Genomic DNA, 20,130 nt, shown 5'->3' on the forward strand with positions numbered 1-20,130 from the left:
AAAAAAGCAGCTGCCTGGGAACTCGTTGCCAGGGTGAATATGAGAGGTAAGTTCACACACGCAAATTCGTTAATTCAGATAAATTTATGGAGGCTAATAACCAAATGTATTAAAGACTGATTCAACATTAAAAATATATATTTATTTAAGGTTTTTACATTAAACAGAATCAGCTGCAGAATAGGGTGGACCCAGGATCGCTTTTTTTTGTTTTGTAGAGGCAACCAATTGTAATATTTTAGTCAAATGAAGCAAAACTTTCATTTTAGCGTCTTTTTCCCCCCATCTACCGCTATTAATCTCAAAATTCCCTCCAAATAAACAGCCAATCAGACGAGTAGGAGGCTCGATCTGCTCTGGAACAGAGCGCCACGTGACAAACTGCCGCTCGTCGCTGCCCGTGTGTCGCTGCCCGTGTGTCGCTGCAGTTTGTCGCTGCCCGTTTGTCGCTGCCCGTGTGTCGCTGCAGTTTGTCGCTGCCCGTTTGTCGCTGCCCGTGTGTCGCTGCCCGTTTGTCGCTGCCCGTGTGTCGCTGCCCCCCACCTGACGCACCGGTGTGAACGTACCGTAACGCATGCGGATTTGAGTACACACTCAATAACATTTATATATACAAAGTAAATGCTTAAAATTCATTACAACAGTGGCTATATCATGATATAAGTTAGCCAAAGACTCGATACAAGTCTCATAGATTTTGTGTAAAAACCATTGGAGAAAACCGTGTTTAAATCCCAATGCTAACTTCATTAGAAAACAATGGCGCTAGCTAGGCTAACGTTAGCAAAACGAACGGACAAAAACAGTCACCAATTCCCCTTTAAATCACGAAATCAAATCTCACTCCTCATGTGGCATTGACACGATGGTCAGGACCTATGGGTGAAGAGTAAGTTTGATGAAGTTGGAGAGTTGTTCTGGTGAAATGAAGGTAAATGAAAACTGTTAACCTACCGGCGTCGCGTGGTCCTCGCACCTGTCAGCGTGTGTACCTGCGGATAATACAATCTGTTAGCCCCGCCCCCCACATCACTCTGCAGGTCACACTTTTGTCTGGAAGACAAACCTACAGAGACATTAGACTCAGGGTGTTTGAGGAGACAGAGGAGCAGACACAGAGGAGCAGAGACAGAGGAGCAGAGACAGAGGAGCAGACACAGAGGAGCAGACACAGAGGAGCAGACACAGAGGAGCAGACACAGAGGAGCAGACACAGAGGAGCAGACACAGAGGAGCAGACACAGAGGAGCAGACACAGAGGAGCAGAGACAGAGGAGCAGAGACACAGAGGAGCAGACACAGAGGAGCAGACACAGAGGAGCAGACACAGAGGAGCAGACACAGAGGAGCAGACACAGAGGAGCAGACACAGAGGAGCAGACACAGAGGATGATGGCGGCTCTTTACTTTTCATGTGAGTAAATGTTCTTTAAAAACTCTGTGGGATAAAAGCTGAACTCGTACAGTCACATTCTTGTGACATTAGAGACTTTATACGACTAAAGTACAAAAGTATTTCACAAATGCTCCAAACGTTCATTTTGTTTCTTGATTCAGTGAAAAACCAGTGAAGTTTAGTTGATTTGTATTTCACTGAAGTTCATTTAAGACTGAAAATCCCAAAGCTCTTTTTGAGCGTCTCTTCTGTTTTGATGCGTTTTAAACGTGTGAGATGTAAAGTTCTTAATGAATCACATTTTAAATATACAAATGTAACAATGTGATTAAAACAGTTTATCCCCAGACACGAGCTGGTCCTGTTCACCTCAGAGTCAAATGGAACAGTCAAAGATCATACGCTCTAACGCTGTGGCGTCAAACTCATTTTCACCGAGGGCCACATCAACAAAATGGTCGCTCTCAAGGGGCCAGATGTAATTATAAGACAGTATAAATGTAACTAAATATAACCAAATGTAATGTCAAATAAATGCAACTACTTTTTAATCTTGTTAATGAACCATTTCTATATTTATTACTTATTCAAGTTACAAATGTGACATATGGATTTGCAGAGATATGAAAAAATGTCTGTGTAACTGTGTATCTCCTGATAAACTAACATTTTAAGACAGTCAGACCTTTTAATTTACCTTGTCACGGGCCACATTTGGCCCCAGGGCCTTGAGTTTGACACATGTGCTCTAACGCTCGGATCTGAACGATTATTTAAGAACATTTAAAAAAACACTTTTACATTTGACTAGAATCTGATGAACGAGAATCACTGTCCATTATTCAACTTGAGTCGATCGTAGGAAGGTTCATTTTCAAATGATATTTGCAAAATCTAATATTTATAATTTTTAAAAATATGTGTAAAATTTAAAGTTCTAAGTTATAAATATACAAATATAAAAGTCTGAGCAGAACAAGATCCATCAGGTCTGTGTGTATTTATGTTTTATTATGATTTGTTTTATTTATGTATTGTGCACATGTTCCTGTATTTATCCTGTGTTCTGTTTCTCTGTAGTGTTGTTGTCGTCTTTGTTCTGCTCAGTGGACTCACGATCAGGTAAAGTCACTCAAGTAAACTCAGACTTACATAAACTCAGACTTACATAAACTCAGACTCAGATAAACTCAGACTTACATAAACTCAGACTTACATAAACTCCGCAGCATCACATTCACACACACTCAAAGCAGAAACAGGACAGTCATCAGTCTCTCTATAATGTTTAATATCGTCTCCTCAAATATATTTGACTTAAACTTTATAACTTCTCTTCCCAGGCCATGGTTGGCCAATCTTTGATGAATGTTAAATAATCCATTTACAAACAAGGTCAACAATAAGCTCATGTTTCTTATAAAACTTCCAGCTGCTTCCTCCTGTTCCCTCCAACCCCCATGAGTTCCACATGTGACTGAGGTTAGGCCTCTGTACATTTACTGTGACTTCTGCCTGAAACATACAAATGCAACACATAAAAGTCACACACACAATGCCACACACGAAGAACAGCACGATGGAAATAAAGATCCACTGCAGCATCCAGAGATATGGCCATATATGTATTATTATCTGTGTTTAGAGTACGACACACCAGCAGATTACCTTTGACACAGTGTAAAAAACACAACATGGCGTCTCTGGGCCTGTGGTTTGTGTTTTAACAGAAGCTTTCGTATATGAAACCTTTTCCTGCTCTGCTCTAGTGCTGCATCTACAGTCTGAACAGTGCCCAGCAGTATGCTACACCACAAACTTTTATCACCTCCAAAAATACATCAAATGTGCTCAGGTTTTCACACCAGCCTGTGGTCAGAGTCACTAACTGTGAAATAAAACGGTCAAACACTCCTGCCTTTGACATTTACATTGACTAGGAATTGTGACCAAACTTAAATTCACTTTAGTTCATATTAAACTAAAAGGTTTGAATATGAAATGTAAAGTGTTGAAGTTGAATTGAAATGTAAAGTGTAGATCTGTTTTGTGCCAATTCACTATTGTAACTTTGTCAGGACTAAACAGACACACTCCCATAGCAGAGGTTTCAGTCTGTCATGCATCTGACAAACTTTATCTCTTTAATAAAAAGGACATGCACTTAACAGATGAGCTGTGTGAACATCTCACTGTGACGCCAAACTGTAGGAAAATAAGGTTTGTCCTGATGAACCTAGAGCTGCAAACAGACTCTGGATGTGTGAGGCAGGAGAAGTGAATTTACCATCAGTCAGGCTCAGGCTCAGGGGAACTCAGGCTCAGCTTTGAGCCTTAGACAGAAAAATGTAACCATGTTAATCACAGATTTCAGAGTTTAATGACACGTTTGTGCAGCAGAGACTGGATGAGGTGAGAAACAACTTCATGTAAAATACATAATATTACATACAAAACATACATGCATGTTCTTTTCTTTTTTGTTTCTACACTGCCTGGCCAAAAAAAAAAGTCGCTACCAAAAAAGGTCAATACCATGGGATGTGTCTTTTGAGATGGTCGTTTAAGAAATGAGAAGCAGCTCATTGCCCCAGTCGGGGTTAAATAACTTTTTGCAGCTGAAACATAATTGTCCCTGCAGTAATTATCCAACAGGAGGCTCTGACATATTTGCTCAGTTAAATCCAGGTGGCGATGTTTTTTTGGGGAGGCAGTATATATACACACAAAAATGTACAAGAATACAGGGCGTAGAGCTGAACACATTAAATCTGTTTTCGTGAGTTGTGTGTCTGACCTGTCGTCTGCTCTTCCACAGTGTCTCTGAAGGTGCAGCCAGATCAGTGTGTCTTTGAGGAGTTAAACACTGTGTCTCTGAGCTGTGAGGACTCTGGCTCCGGGTCTGGACTCAGGTCTGGACTCAGGTCTGGACTCAGGTCTGGACTCAGGTCTGGACTCAAGTCTGGATCCTGGTCTGTGCTCAGAAAAACCATAATAGAAAACCAAACTCATTGTGGAGACGTCTGGGGCTGGATCGACGGGTCAGTGTGTGAGATCAGTGGACTCTCAGTTATGGCGGACAGTGGTCAGTACTGGTGTGAGACTGCAGACGGAGCTTCTTCTCATCCTGTTCACATCACTGTCACAGGTATGGACCAACGCCACCTGTAGGACACATACGGGTGGTGCAGGATCTGCTGCTGCTTAGAATCAAACACAAACACAGATGTGGACCTGGTTTATGGCTCAGATCTGTAATTATCCACACGGAACAAAAACTGGCCCAAAGTTCAGTGTCTCTGTCAGAGTAAATGAACTGATGTGATTTTTTTTTTATTTTAGTCTCAAAAAGCCGTTATTATTTGTATATGACAAGTTTTACATTTGGCAGAACTTTAAAGTGCATATGACAGGTTAGAATACACATTTCACTAAAACACAGTTAACATCATTACATTTATGATTTTACTGAACAGTTTGACTTTTTTATTTTTTCTTCACAGTTTATAATGTCACTTCCTGCTTTTTCATGGGCTGTAGATGATTTCATAACTGTTACTTAGCGACCATAATGTAAACAAAGACAAATCGTGTCTAAATGACACAATAGTTATGATCAGACTCTGTCAGTGCTTCATCTGTTCTGTGTTGACGACATATTGATACTTTACAGTTGATCTCATCAACATTCACGGAGGGTGTGATGCTAACTCTAGGCACTGCTCTGTCTGAAGCTCTGTCACTCAAATTAGACTTAAATCTGAGCTTTATTTCAACACAATCTGACCAGAAAGAACTGACTCATCTGGAACTATGACAGGTGATCTGATTTGTGCTGGTACACAAGACTCTTACATATTAAATTTGGCCCGTAGGCCAAATGTGGCCCTTCACATCATTTTATGTGGCCCTCGACAGGGTAAATTAAAGGTATGATGGTATTAAAATGTCATTTTATCAAGAGATACGCAGTTACAAGGCCATATTTTTACATCTAATCAAATGCATAGGCAATATTTGTAATTTGAATAAGTTATACATACAGAAACAATTATTTAACAAGTACAAAAGTATTAGTTACATTTATTTTACATCTGGCCCTTTGAGAGCAGCCATTTTGCTGATGTGGCCCTCGGTGAAAATGTGTTTGACGCCCCTGAGGTGGAGGGATTCTGCTGTAGAACTCAACGATACTTCCTGGGTTTTTAAATGTTTCAACTATTTCGTTTCACAAACTGAGACTTAACTGATGTAAAACTCTGATAAATATTTAGCACAGGTTCTATCCACCAAACCAAGTCAGAGTTTCTCTGCACAACAGGATCAGCTCCAGAGGCACAGACGCTCCACCATCTCCTCTGTGATGTAACGTCCATGAGGTTTTAGCAGAGTGGAGCTAAAATCACTAACCCCTAAGCCCCTGGGTTAGAGGTCAGAGGTCAGGGGGTTAGGGTCAGACAGTGGACAGGGAGCTGCAGGTGGATGTCACTGACAGCACGTTAAACTCTACACAAATAAAATGAATATTTCACCAGAGACACTTCTGTGTTTAGACAGAGACATGTTTGTGTCTCAGTGCTAATGCTAACGCTAATGCTAATGCTAACTCCTATTACAGGCGTGTCAAAATGTGGCCCACAGACCAGTTTTTATTGGCCCTCAGGCCTCCTGCTGAACCGGCCCAATGGATCATAAGCAAAACTTTTAACAGCAAATTAAACTATTTCTACGACTTTAACCTCAAACCTCACAGTGCAGTGTGACACAGACCTAAAATGAGTGTGTTTCAAGTCTTATTTTTACACAGCCGCTCTGTTAAAGTTGTGTATAAAGCACCGCACTGCACTGATCACTGGTCTGTGGCCCTCGATAAAAACAGTTTGGGCACCTCTGTCCTATTAGAACAGTAAATGTTACAACAACAGAATAAAATATGTTGTAAGAATGACCCAATTATTTTTAAATTTGGATTATTTCAGTCAATGTTGTTATTTAAATATTTATTAGGCTCTGAAATTAGCATTAGCATTAGCATTGACGCATTGCACATTTCACTACAGAGCAAATGGTCGACTGTCCCTCTGGTTCAGTTCTGCACAGAGACAATTAGAAAAACATGAAAACCTGTCATTAGCACTTTAAATCAGAGACATGTAAGACGCAGCGTTCGATGCTAATGCTATCATTCACTTAGCAACTCGACTAGTCCAGGAAGATTTTGAAACATCAGAGCCAGTCCCTGTATGTTTCCTTTAGCCGTTAGCATTAGTCCACAAAAAGAGTCAATTCTGAATAATCCAGAGGCGTCGGCTGGAACCAACGTCGACCACATTTAGGTCAAAGCCTCGTTTTAAGTGTTGAGTGTTTAAATCTTTAGATGTCTTATTTTAGGTCATATTAGCATAAAAGTAGCATCTGAGCTAGCGGCTAACACACTTTCAGATGAGATTTCTGAACTTGTGTGGTTCTGGTGAACAACTAGAGACACTTAACCTCCTCTTTTACATGTGACTGAGGAGAGGAGGTAAAAGACACAAACATGGAGCAAACATGTTCATTTGTCTGTAAAGGAACATTTGATTTGACTCTCAGATGCACTCACCTGTAATGCCCAGATCCTAAACCAAAATGGCAGACTCCAGGTGAAGATCTGATGTTGTGTTTTGTTTCAGAGCGACTGGAGCCGAACATCTCCACAGCCTGTTCTCCTCTGCCCTCTGCTGTATCTGCAGCTCCAGACACCTCCACCCCAGCCCCACTGCCCTCTGTGCCCTCTGTGCCCTCTGTGCCCTCTGTGCCCTCTGTGCCCTCTGTGCCCTCTGTGCCCTCTGTGCCCCTCTGGCTGTGGCCCATCCGGGTGTTTGCTTTCGGGGTGCTCCTGGGTGTGGTCGTGGTTCTCTTGGTTCTCCTGGTTCTTCGGAGGAGACGGAGAACAGGTCTGACTTCATCTGATCTGATCTTAAGTGAAATTCTTGATTTAAATGTTTGTTTTAATGCTGTTGCTCTGATGCTCCAGAGGGAGCATATTATCAGTGTAATTACGGTGTACTTACAATGTACTTACAGTGTACTTATATGTGTGTGTTACATGTGTGTTACATGTATGTTACATGTGTGTTATATGTGTGTTTTCTATGTGTTACATTTGTGTGTACTAGTCTGTGTGTCTTACACTTGTGACATAGAGACACTTCAGTATAAACAGATTCAGGAAAGACTCCATCCATCCATCCATTTTCTTCCGCTTATCCGGGGCCGGGTCGCGGGGGCAGCAGTCTAAGCAGGGACTCCCAGACTTCCCTCACCCCGGACACGTCCTCCAGCTCCTCCGGTGGGACCCCAAGGCGTTCCCAGGCCAGAGAGACATAGTCCCTCCAGCGTGTCCTGGGTCTTCCCCGGGGCCTCCTCCCGGTGGGACATGCCCAGAACACCTCCCTAAGGAGGCGTCCAGGAGGCATCCTGAGCAGATGCCCGAGCCACCTCAACTGGTTCCTCTCAACGTGTAGGAGCAGCGGCTCTACTCCGAGCTCCTCCCGTGTGACCGAGCTCCTCACCCTATCCCTAAGGGTGCGCCCGGCTACTCTGCGGAGGAAGCCCATTTCAGCCGCTTGTATCCGCGATCTTGTCCTTTCGGTCATTACCCAGAGCTCATGACCATAGGTGAGGGTAGGAACGTAGATTGACCGGTAAATCGAGAGCTTCGCCTTCCGGCTCAGCTCCTTCTTTACCACAACGGACCGATACAGCGACCGCATCACTGCAGACGCTGCACCGATCCGCCTGTCAATCTCCCGCTCCATCCTTCCCTCACTCGTGAACAAGACCCCGAGATACTTGAACTCCTCCACTTGGGGCAGAGACTCACCACCCACCCGGAGAGAGCAAACCACCTTTTTCTGGTCGAGAACCATGGCCTCGGATTTGGAGGAGCTGATTCTCATCCCAGCCACTTCACACTCGGCTGCAAACCGCCCCAGTGCCTGCTGCAGGTCCTGGCTCGAAGAAGCCATCAGGACAACATCATCTGCAAACAGCAGAGATGAAATCCTGTGGTTCCCAAACCAGGCCAGGGGGGCGGGTGCAAAGAGGCGGCAGTCGAAGGCGGGGACCTCGACGACCGGATCTCCGGACATGGAGACTAGCTCTGGGGACGTGGAACGTCACCTCGCTGGGGGGGAAGGAGCCTGAGCTTGTGCGGGAGGTTGAGCGTTACCGGCTAGATATAGTCGGCCTCACCTCCACGCACAGCTCGGGCTCTGGAACCCAACTTCTTGAGAGGGGTTGGACTCTCCATTTCTCTGGCGTTGCCCGCGGGGAGCGGCGGCGAGCTGGTGTGGGCTTGCTCATTGCCCCACAGCTCAGCCGCTGCGTGTTGGGGTTCACTCCGGTGAACGAGAGGGTCGCGTCCCTGCGCCTTCGGGTCGGAGACAGGTCTCTCACTGTTGTGTCGGCCTACGGGCCAAACAGCAGTGCAGAGTACCTGGCCTTCTTGGAGTCCCTGGGAGGGGTACTAGACAGTGCACCAACCGGGGACTCCGTTGTTCTCCTGGGGGACTTCAACGCCCATGTGGGTAACGACAGTGACACTTGGAGGGGCGTGATTGGGAGGAACGGCCTCCCCGATCTGAACCCGAGCGGTGTTTTGTTATTGGACTTCTGTGCTAGTCACAGCTTGTCCATAACAAACACCATGTTCGAGCACAAGGGTGTCCATCGGTGCACATGGCACCAGGACACTCTAGGTCGGAGGTCGATGATCGACTTTGTTGTCGTGTCATCTGACCTCCGACCGCGTGTCTTGGACACTCGGGTGAAGAGAGGGGCTGAGCTGTCAACTGATCACCACCTGGTGGTGAGTTGGATCCGCTGGCGGAGGAGGAAGCCGGACAGACCTGGCAGACCCAAGCGCATTGTGAGGGTCTGCTGGGAACGTCTAGCGGAGCCCTCTGTCAGGGGGGTCTTCAACTCCCACCTCCGGGAGAGCTTCTCCCTGATTCCGGGGGAGGTTGGAGACATGGATTCCGAGTGGGCCATGTTCTCCACCTCTATTGTCGATGCGGCTGCTCGTAGCTGTGGTCGTAAGGTCTGTGGTGCTTGTCGCGGCGGCAATCCCCGAACCCGGTGGTGGACACCGGAAGTAAGGGATGCCGTCAAGCTGAAGAAGGAGTCCTATCGAGCCTTGTTGGCTCGTGGGACTCCTGAGGCAGCTGATGAGTACCGGCGGGCCAAGCGTGCCGCGGCTTGGGCAGTCACAGAGGCAAAAACTCGGGGTTGGGAGGAGTTCGGAGAGGCCATGGAGAAGGACTATCGGACGGCCTCAAAGAGATTCTGGCAAACCGTCCGACGCCTCAGGAGGGGGAAGCAGTGCTTCACCAACACTGTTTACAGTGCGGGTGGAGAGCTGCTGACCTCGACTGGGGATGTTGTCGGGCGGTGTAAGGAATACTTTGAGGATCTCCTCAATCCCACTGTCACGTCTTCCGAGGAGGAAACAGAAACTGGGGACCCAGAGGCGGACTCGTCCATCACCCTGGCTGAAGTCACTGAGGTGGTTGGCAAGCTCCTCGGTGGCAAGGCTCCGGGGGTGGACGAGATCCGTCCTGAGTACCTCAAGTCTCTGGATGTTGTGGGGCTGTCTTGGCTGACACGTCTCTGCAACATCGCGTGGCGGTCGGGGACAGTACCTGTGGAATGGCAGACCGGGGTGGTGGTCCCTCTGTATAAGAAGGGGGACCGGAGGGTGTGTTCCAATTACAGGGGAATCACACTCCTCAGCCTTCCCGGTAAGGTCTATTCCAGGGTACTGGAGAGGAGAATCCGACCGATAGTCGAACCTCGGATTCAGGAGGAGCAGTGTGGTTTTCGTCCTGGTCGTGGAACACTGGACCAGCTCTATACTCTCTATCGGGTCCTCGAGGGCTCATGGGAGCATGCCCAACCAGTCCACATGTGTTTTGTGGATCTGGAGAAGGCATTCGACCGTGTCCCTCATGGTGTCCTTTGGTGGGTGCTCTGGGAGTATGGGGTCCGGGGCTCTTTGCTAAGGGCTGTCCGGTCCCTGTATGACCGGAGCAGGAGCTGTGTTCATTGCCGGCAGTAAGTCAGACCTGTTCCCGGTGCATGTTGGACTCCGCCAGGGCTGCTCTTTGTCACCGGTTCTGTTCATTATATTTATGGACAGAATTTCTAGGTGCAGCCAGGGGCCGGAGGGGGCCTGGTTTGGGAACCACAGGAAAGACTCATTTATGTCAATTTTACTCATATCAATATCTGTGAAAAATGAGTATTTAGTTTACATTTGATTTTAGTATCTGATTTTTGATACTTTCTTCATTCCTGCTCCCTATAACCAGAAGGTTTCAGGTCCTCGTCCTGTGGCAGTCACATCTGTCCCAGGGCAGCTGTGGCTAAATGAAAAACATTATTATTATGAGTGAGAGTGTGAGCACCAGGCTCTTGTTTTGTGTCCGTGGTGACTGTGGTTATTGGTGCATGAAAAACAACATGCAGTTTATAGAGTGTGGTCAGAGCTCAGACCTGAGAGCCTGTGGTGAGAGGGCGGAAAATAACACACATTTTGAATGTTCCACTAAAAACCACAATATGATCAAACAGGAAAGAATAATCAGGCCAACCTCACATAAACTTTATGGCCAAAGAAAAAAAGTTTTAACTGAGCAAATATGTCAGAGCCTCCTGTTGGATAATTACTGCAGGGACAATTATGTTTCAGCTCCAACAAGTTATTTAACCCCGACTGGGGCAATGAGCTGCTTCTCATTTCTTAAACATGTGGAAAGACACATCCTGTGGTCGTGGTAAAGATGTTCGTCTGTTTGATAAAGATCAAATCATCGGCATCGAGCAGAGAAAACATCTGAGGAGATTGAAAAAATGACTAAAATTGAGTGAAGAACTGTCCAACACATTATTAAAAACTGAAGGACAGTGGGGACCCGTCGACTTCGAGATCATCATCAACGTTTGGTGAAATCAAATCTAAGAAAAACAACAGTAGAACTCAGGGCTTTAATAGTGAAAGAGCATTTCCACAGACACAATGTGACGTGATCTCCAGGGATTGAGACTGAACAGCTGTGCAGCTTTAAGAAAACCACTCATCAGTGAATCTAACTGGAAAAAGCATAAAGACTGGACTGTGGAGCCATGGAAGAAGGTCATGTGGTCTGAGGAGTCCAGATTTACTCTGTTCCAGAGAGAAGGGCACATCAGGGGAAGAAGAGAGGCAGATGAAGAGATGCACCGTCAGGCCCAGGGCCGACTGTACGAGTCTGTGGGGCCAGTGCTGTGATCTGGACCTGCTGCAGTTGGTCCGGTCGAGGTTCAGCAGAATGAGGTCAGCTGACACCCGAATATACTGAATGACCATTTTATTCCATCAGTGGATTTTTGGGCATATTCCAAGACGACAATGCCAGGATTCATCGGGCTCAGATTGTGACAGAGTGGATCAGGAGCAGGAGACGTCATTTTCACACATACAACTGGATGGAAATAAATCTGTGACGTGAAGAAGAGAAATCGAAACAACGACACAGAGAATGTGACGTGATCAAAGATAAAGCCTTTTACATGTGGGAGGGCATCTGACACAGAATAATCAGTGACATGTGTCAAATGTGTTTCAGAATCTGAGCCGAGTCCATATGTCAACATCAAGACCTGAGGTAAGACCAGGACTAAACCAGGACTAAACCAGGATTGAACCAGGACTAAGCCAGGACTAAACCAGGACTAAACCAGGATTGAACCAGGACTAAACCAGGTCTAAACCAGGACTGTTGTTTATTTATATTTTTATAGGCTCCTCCATCTTCAGTTTCTGGACTGTCCTGAAGTCATGGGTTTCAGCTTCCTGTTTAGAGGCGCCATTTTGAGGACTTTTCTCCATTCAAATGATGACGGACTATGTGGGGACTATGAGGGACTATGTGGGGACTATGTGGGGACTATGTGGGACTATGTGGGGACTATGAGGGGACTATGTGGGACTATGTGGGGACTATGTGGGACTATGAGGGGACTATGAGGGACTATGTGGGGACTATGAGGGACTATGGGGGACTATGAGGGACTATGTGGGGACTATGAGGGACTATGAGGGGACTATGAGGGACTATGTGGGACTATGTGGGGACTATGGGGGACTATGTGGGGACTATGAGGGGACTATGAGAGGACTATGAGGGACTATGTGGGGACTATGTAGGGACTATGAGGGGACTATGTGGGGACTATGAGGGGACTATGTGGGGACTATGAGGGACTATGAGGGACTATGTGGGGACTATGAGGGGACAATGTGGGGACTATGTGGGGACTATGAGGGACTATGTGGGGACTGTGTGGGACTATGTGGGGACTATGAGGGACTATGGGGGACTATGTGGAGACTATCAGGCTCTGTGGGGACTATGTGGGACTATGAGGGGACTATGTGGGGACTATGAGGGACTATGTGGGGCTATGAGGGACTATGAGGGACTATGAGGGGACTATGGGGGACTATGTGGGGACTATGAGGGGACTATGGGGGACTATGAGGAACTATGTGGGGACTATGTGGGGACTATGTGGGGACCTGATCAAGATCTGTTCCATGACTGTGGGTCAGCCATTAGAAGGTCAGTATGAGGCTGCCTATCACAATAACACAATACGACTGGCAAGAAACATCATTTCTGACTCTAACCATGTTTTGAACCGTGAATATGCATTGCTTCCATCTGGGCGACGGTTCAGTGTTCCACGATTTAATAAGGTTCAGCTGAAGCATTCTTTTGTTTATCAGTCAATCCTTAAAATAAACAAGGAGCTTAATCCATAGCTATCCAAGTGCTAGAAAGTGAGTAAATGTGTGTCACTTGAATTAATGTTTGTTTAGTGTCTGTGTCACATGTGTGATGTTAATGTGCAGCAACGGAGCCACTGTTTTTATGTGCAAGACAAATTTCAGATCTCTGATTTGATAATAAAGTATTACCTATCTATCTATCTATCTATCTATCTATCTATCTATCTATCTATCTATCTATCTATCTATCTATCTATCTATCTATCTATCTATCTATCTATCTATCTATCTATCTATCTATCTATCTATCTATCTATCTATCTACTATGTGGGGACTATGTGGGGACTATGTGGGGACTATGTGGGGACTATGTGGGACTATGAGGGACTATGTGGGGACTATGAGGGACTATGTGGGGACTATGTGGGGACTATGGGGGACTATGTGGGGACTATGAGGGACTATGTGGGGACTATGAGGGACTATGGGGGACTATGAGGGACTATCAGGCTCTGTGGGGACTGCAGCAGGACTACGGGGGATTACAGGGGCTAATTCTGTCTTTTTTTTTAAACTCATGTCATAATCGTGTGTTTTATGAAATTGCACCTTTCAAATAATCTAATGAACTTCTGATTTCTCACGTCTCTCAAACCCCTGGACTGTTTTGTATCAGTTTTATCTTCGCTGGATGAAAATCAGACTCATTTAAAAGAACAGCTGAACAGTTACATTCACCTTTTGTCTGTGTCGTACATGAGAAAAGCAGCGTGACGATAATAAGATTTAAGAATATTATAGTAGTTCCTTGTTGCTCCACGTGGGGGCGCCACAGGAGCACATTTACACTGATCTTATTTCAACATTTTCTACACAGAATAAGTGTTTTTCACTCAAATTCAGTCAGAAAGCACAAGTCATATTATATTAGTTTATCTTTTGTACAGTGAAATTATAAATGTGTTTTATACAAACTGCTGTAAATAAAGATTAAAAACAAACTCCACTGTTTGTTCTTTCTGTTTAAATGAAGTTTTACAATCAGTTCATCAGGTCATTTTGTTCAATGTTCCACAGAGAACAATAATCCAGACAAAAACCAGGACTAAACTAGGACTAAACCAGGACTAAACCAAGACTAAACCGGGACTGAACCGGGACTAAACCAGGACTAAACCAGGACTAAACCAGGACTAAACCAGGACTGAACCAGGACGAAACCAGGACTAAACTAGGACAAAACCAGGACTAAACCAGGACTAAACCGGGACTGAACCGGGACTAAACCGGGACTAAACCAGGACTAAACCGGGACTGAACCGGGACTAAACCGGGACTAAACCGGGACTAAACCAGGACTAAACCAGGACTAAACCAGGACTAAACCAGGACTAAACCAGTACTAAACCAGGACTAAACCAGGACTGAACCAGGACTGAACCAGGACTAAACAAGGACTAAACCAGGACGAAACCAGGACTAAACTAGGACTAAACCAGGACTAAACCAGGACAAAACCAGAACTAAACCAGGACTAAACCAGGACTAAACCAGGACGAAGAACCAGGATGAAGAACCAGGACTAAACCAGAACTAAACCAGGACTAAACCAGGACTAAACTAGGACTAAACCAGGACTAAACCAGGACTGAACCAGAACTAAACCAGGACTAAACCAGGACTAAACCAGGACAAAGAACCAGGATGAAGAACCAGGACTAAACCAGGACTAAACCGGGACTAAACCGGGACTAAACCAGGACTAAACCAGGACTGAACCAGGACTGAACCAGGACTGAACCAGGAAAAAACCCAGACTAAACCTGGACTAAACCAGGACTGAACCAGGACTAAACCAGGACTAAACCAGGACTAAACCAGGACTAAACCAGGACTAAACCAGGACGAAGAACCAGGACTAAACCAGGACTGAACCAGGACTGAACCAGGACTAAACCAGGACTAAACCAGGACTAAACCAGGACTAGACCAGGACTAGACCAGGACTAAACCAGGACTAAACCAGGACAAAGAACCAGGTCTGAATCAGGACTAAACCAGGACTAAACCAGGACTAAACCAGGACTGAACCAGGACTGAACCAGGACTAAACCAGGACGAAGAACCAGGACTAAACCAGGACTAGACCAGGACTAGACCAGGACTAAACCAGGACAAAGAACCAGGTCTGAATCAGGACTAAACCAGGACTAAACCAGGACTGAACCAGAACTAAACCAGGACTAAACCAGGACTGAACCAGGACGAAGAACCAGGACTAAACCAGGAAAAAACCCGGACTAAACCTGGACTAAACCAGGACTGAACCAGGACTAAACCAGGACTAAACCAGGACTAAACCAGGACTGAACCAGAACTAAACCAGGACTAAACCAGGACTAAACCAGGACAAAGAACCAGGATGAAGAACCAGGACTAAACCAGGACTAAACCAGAACTAAACCAGGACTAAACCAGGACTAAACCAGGACTAAACCAGGACGAAGAACCAGGACTAAACCAGGACTGAACCAGGACTGAACCAGGACTAAACCAGGACGAAGAACCAGGACTAAACCAGGACTAAACCAGGACAAAGAACCAGGTCTGAATCAGGACTAAACCAGGACTAAACCAGGACTAAACCAGGACTGAACCAGGACTAAACCAGGACTAAACCAGGACAAAGAACCAGGTCTGAATCAGGACTAAACCAGGACTAAACCAGGACTAAACCAGGACTGAACCAGGACTAAACCAGGACTAAACCAGGACTAAACCAGGACTAAACCAGGACTAAACCAGGACTGAACCAGGACTAAACCAGGACTAAACCAGGACTAAACCAGGACTGAACCAGGACTAAACCAGGACTAAACCAGGACTGAACCAGGACTGAACCAGGACTAAACCAGGACTAACTCAGGTCTAAACTCAAACACACATGAGTTTTTCACAGACTGCTCAGGTTGTGGACATGTGTCTTTTATACTGATAAGTTCAAACAGGGGACGAGTGGAGGACAGAGGAGCCTCTGAAAGGAGAAGTCACAGGTCTGTGAGAGACACATTTTACTTATTTGTAGGTGACAAATACGTATTTTACAGATTAATTTACCAATTAATTCATAAAAAATCCTCCAATGTGATTTCCTGGATTCTTTCCCCTCATTCTGTCTCTTATAGTTGAAGTGAAACTATGATGAAAATGACAGGCCTGTCTCATCTGTCGTGGAATTTTTGAAAGTAAAAACCTTAAAAATATAAAATCAACAGAGAAGTTGTCTTGAATCAGTTGTGCACAGTTGTCAAAGAACTGTAAATGTAAATACATACAGTGTATTTAAACTTTAAAACAATCAGACGCGTTTAGTCAAAGAGGCTGGAGACGCACAAACAAGAGATACACCCAAACATAACAACAGATGGTTTTACTAAGTTTATGCTAACCTTTATGCTAACCTTTATGCTAACCTTTATGCTAACCTTCATGCTAACCTTTATGCTAACCTTTATGCCAGCTGTAAGGTATTTTTTAACAATGTAATACTACCCTCAGATGCCTGTAGCCCTACTCACCAAAGACCCCCACCCTGAGAGGGTCATAAAGCTCTACAGCACTGGGGCCAAGAAGATAACACCTAGGACCAGGGCCACTTCTTATCTGTGGCCCTGTTCACCAAGGACTGAGGCCCCCATCCTGTGAGGGTCATAAAACAATGAGATTGAGTGACTTAAAAATGCACATTCAGGGATTTTGCCAAAAAAGGTTTTTAATGTGTAACCACATGTTGCCGAGAGGAAGACTCGCCTCACACACACACACACACACACACCCAGGACATAAAAAAGGATAAATAAATAAAAAATAAATAAATAATAAAATAAATATAAATGAACAGAAATTTTTTTTATATATATTATATATACTAGGGGTTATCTATGAGATTTAGATCATCTACTACACTTTTAAGTTTTACAGCATCTTTCTTTTCCATAAAACTTACAGATGAAAAGAAGAGACAAAGTTCTTTATGGAAAGGGAGGAAGGATGGAGTGGTTTTTAAAAACCTACACTTGTGGATAAAGAATTTACCCATAATAAAGATCACATTTAAAATCATTTCACATTTTTTGTCATGTATAAGAATACCAAAGATGATGTCCTTGCTGGTAAAGTCTTTTAAATTTGGAATCCTGGGGAAGAGCCAGTAGTGAATATCGTCCCAAAAGGCTTTAGAAAACATACATTCAAAAAATAAGTGTTCTGTCGATTCAATATTGACATCACAGAAAGAACAACAATTGTCATCCATCCCAAAACGCCGTCTGAGCAGTTCTTTAGACGGGTATGTGCCTGAAAGACTTTTAAAATGGACTTCCTTAGCTTTAGGGGGAATGGGAAGTTTCAAATAGATTGTACGAATTTTCTTCTTTTCCTGAGATGAAAACAATAGTGAGATAGAATTTGGATTTGAAATATAAGAATAAATAGCATCATTAAAGAATTGTCTAATTTTACAATTTGGAAGTTTGAGAGTTGAGATATTGAAGCCATTTATCATAAGTTTAGGAAGAGTGGGATATCTACAGTTAGGATTATGAAACAGGAAGGAGACTGTGTTCAAAATATTCTGAGGGATGGCCTTAGTGATTTTAATAAATTCTTTCTTTTCTGTTTGTATGTCATATTTTCTTGAGAATTCATCAAATGACAGAAGATTACTATTGTCATTCAATAAATGCATCAGGGACCAAATACCCTTTTCAAACCACTTTTGTACAAAAAGGGATTTGTTTCTAATGGTAATGAATTGGCAGTTCCACAGGGGCGTGTTATGTGGACTATAGTTGTGCTTATATATTAATCTCCAATATAAAAGGACTTGTTGATGAAAGGAGGACAGCTGAATGGGTAGTTTTTTAACATTGTAGTTACATCTGAGAAGAAATTGTAAGCCTCCTAAGTTTGAAAATATTTTAACAGGAATAATAAACCATAAACTATTTTGATTTTTAAAAAAGGATCTAAGCCAATTTGTTTTCAAAGTGCCATTCAGGCTGTCAAATTCAATCGCTTGCAAACCTCCATCTTCATATTTCTTGATTAAATTGCCTTGTTTGATATAGTGTGTTTTCCGCTTCCAAATGAAATTAAAGTTAATTTGATTAATAGATTTAATCGCTGGTTTAGGGATTCCTATAGAATAGGCAGGGTATATAAGTCTAGATATACTTTCCATTTTGGTAAGCAGAATTCTACCGAAGATGGATAAATCTCTTTGTGCCCAATTATTCAGAGAGGTAGTGCAAGTCTGAAGTTTGTCCCAAATATTGAGTTTTTCTAAATCGTCCTTATCTTTAGTTATTTGCATGCCAAGGTATTTAACAGTGGATTTAACAGGGATGTTACAAACACTGGAAACTGCACATGGCTTTAGAGGTAAGATTTCACATTTGTTTAAATTCAATCTGAGGCCTGAGGCTTTAGAAAAGCATTCAATAAATTGGAGTATTTTAGGAATTTCGTTCAGGTTGTTTAAAAAGATGGTTGTATCATCAGCTAGCTGACAAATAGACAATTCTGTATCTGCAATTGAAAGCTTGCCAAAGTCTGCATTTTTGATTAGTATGGAAAGCATCTCTGCTGCTGCAATAAATAAAAGGGGTGAAATTGGGCACCCTTGTTTTATTCCTTTGTTTATCTGAAATCTCTGAGAGGTCCCATGGGCTAAACAAACAGAGCTACTGGTATCATTATAAAAGGTTTGTATAACGTTAATAAATTTACTTCCAAAACCAAACGACTGCAATGCTTGGAACATAAAACTATGCTCAATCATATCAAAGGCCTTGTAAAAATCTAAAAGTAGAATGAAACCTTCATTGTTAATTAGAAAATCATAGTCTATTAAATCTAGGACAAGGCGTATATTATTATGAATAGAGCGACCTTTTATAAAACCAGATTGAGTTTCAGAAATTATTTGTGTTATGCCTAGTTTCAGTCTGTTTGCAAAAATGTGAGTTAAGAGCTTGTAATCGTTATTTAAGAGGGTTATAGGTCTTAAATTGTCAAGGCGGTTGGGATCTTTACCTGGCTTGGGGATAAGAGTGATCACTCCCTGTTTCCCTTGGGTGTCATCTGAGTTATGTTTGTGGACGGTGAAAATAGTTTACACAGCCTTGTAGCGCTAGCGGTGCTGTTTAATTTGATGTGCCACATTAATGTATTTTCCGTGATAAATGTGTTGGCTCATGGCTAAACAAAAATACATTTCCCAAAGTCCCCCATTTGGGGGACCCTCGGTAGTAACGGGTTAAAGTCTGAGCCACAGGAGCCACAGACCTGAGCCACAGGACACATGTGTGAAGTACAGCATCGTGTTTTGACAGTTTACCTTTGATTTTTGACATATTTGTTTGATGGTAAAAAGCTGCAAATGTTATTGCAGATTTGTTGTGGCTGTTAAAGTTCAAGTCTGAGTCCATTATTACTGTAATGGAAATTTAAATTTTGTGTCATTATTTTACCTTTTAGAAATCACATGGTCTCGTAACTAAAACTCATTTGGTTTGGTCGTCAAAGACAGTGTTAGAAAAACCTTTCTCATGTCAACCCTTTTGTTCCCTTTTGGTGGCTAGACTTGTTAAGATGTGTTGTAATGCAAGTGAAAGTAGATGCAACCAGACCATACAGTCGGCCTTCAATCCTCCCTATTGACCCCCTGAGGGGACCCAGCTCATGAATATGTCCAGGAGCTGGTCTGACCACACCTCAGCAGAAGTACCACACTCCCTCCCCTGAAGTGTTCCACATCTCGTATTGTTTCTACTCCACATGCTACTTCACACCTTGTATTGTCTCTACTCCAAATGTTACCTCCTGAGGGGAACCAGCTCCTGAATGTCTCCAGGA

The 20,130-nt window shown here is 43.8% G+C and overlaps 1 protein-coding gene across 3 annotated transcripts in view; it reads right to left on the reverse strand.

Annotated features, from left to right (window-relative positions):
• The window catches only part of LOC117390061 (butyrophilin-like protein 2), a 147,797-nt gene that overhangs the window by 96,200 nt on the left and 31,467 nt on the right, over positions 1-20,130 (reverse strand). The window lies entirely within an intron of this gene.

The sequence above is a fragment of the Periophthalmus magnuspinnatus genome, chromosome 3 (genome assembly GCF_009829125.3).
Source record: "Periophthalmus magnuspinnatus isolate fPerMag1 chromosome 3, fPerMag1.2.pri, whole genome shotgun sequence".
NCBI lineage: Eukaryota > Metazoa > Chordata > Actinopteri > Gobiiformes > Gobiidae > Periophthalmus > Periophthalmus magnuspinnatus.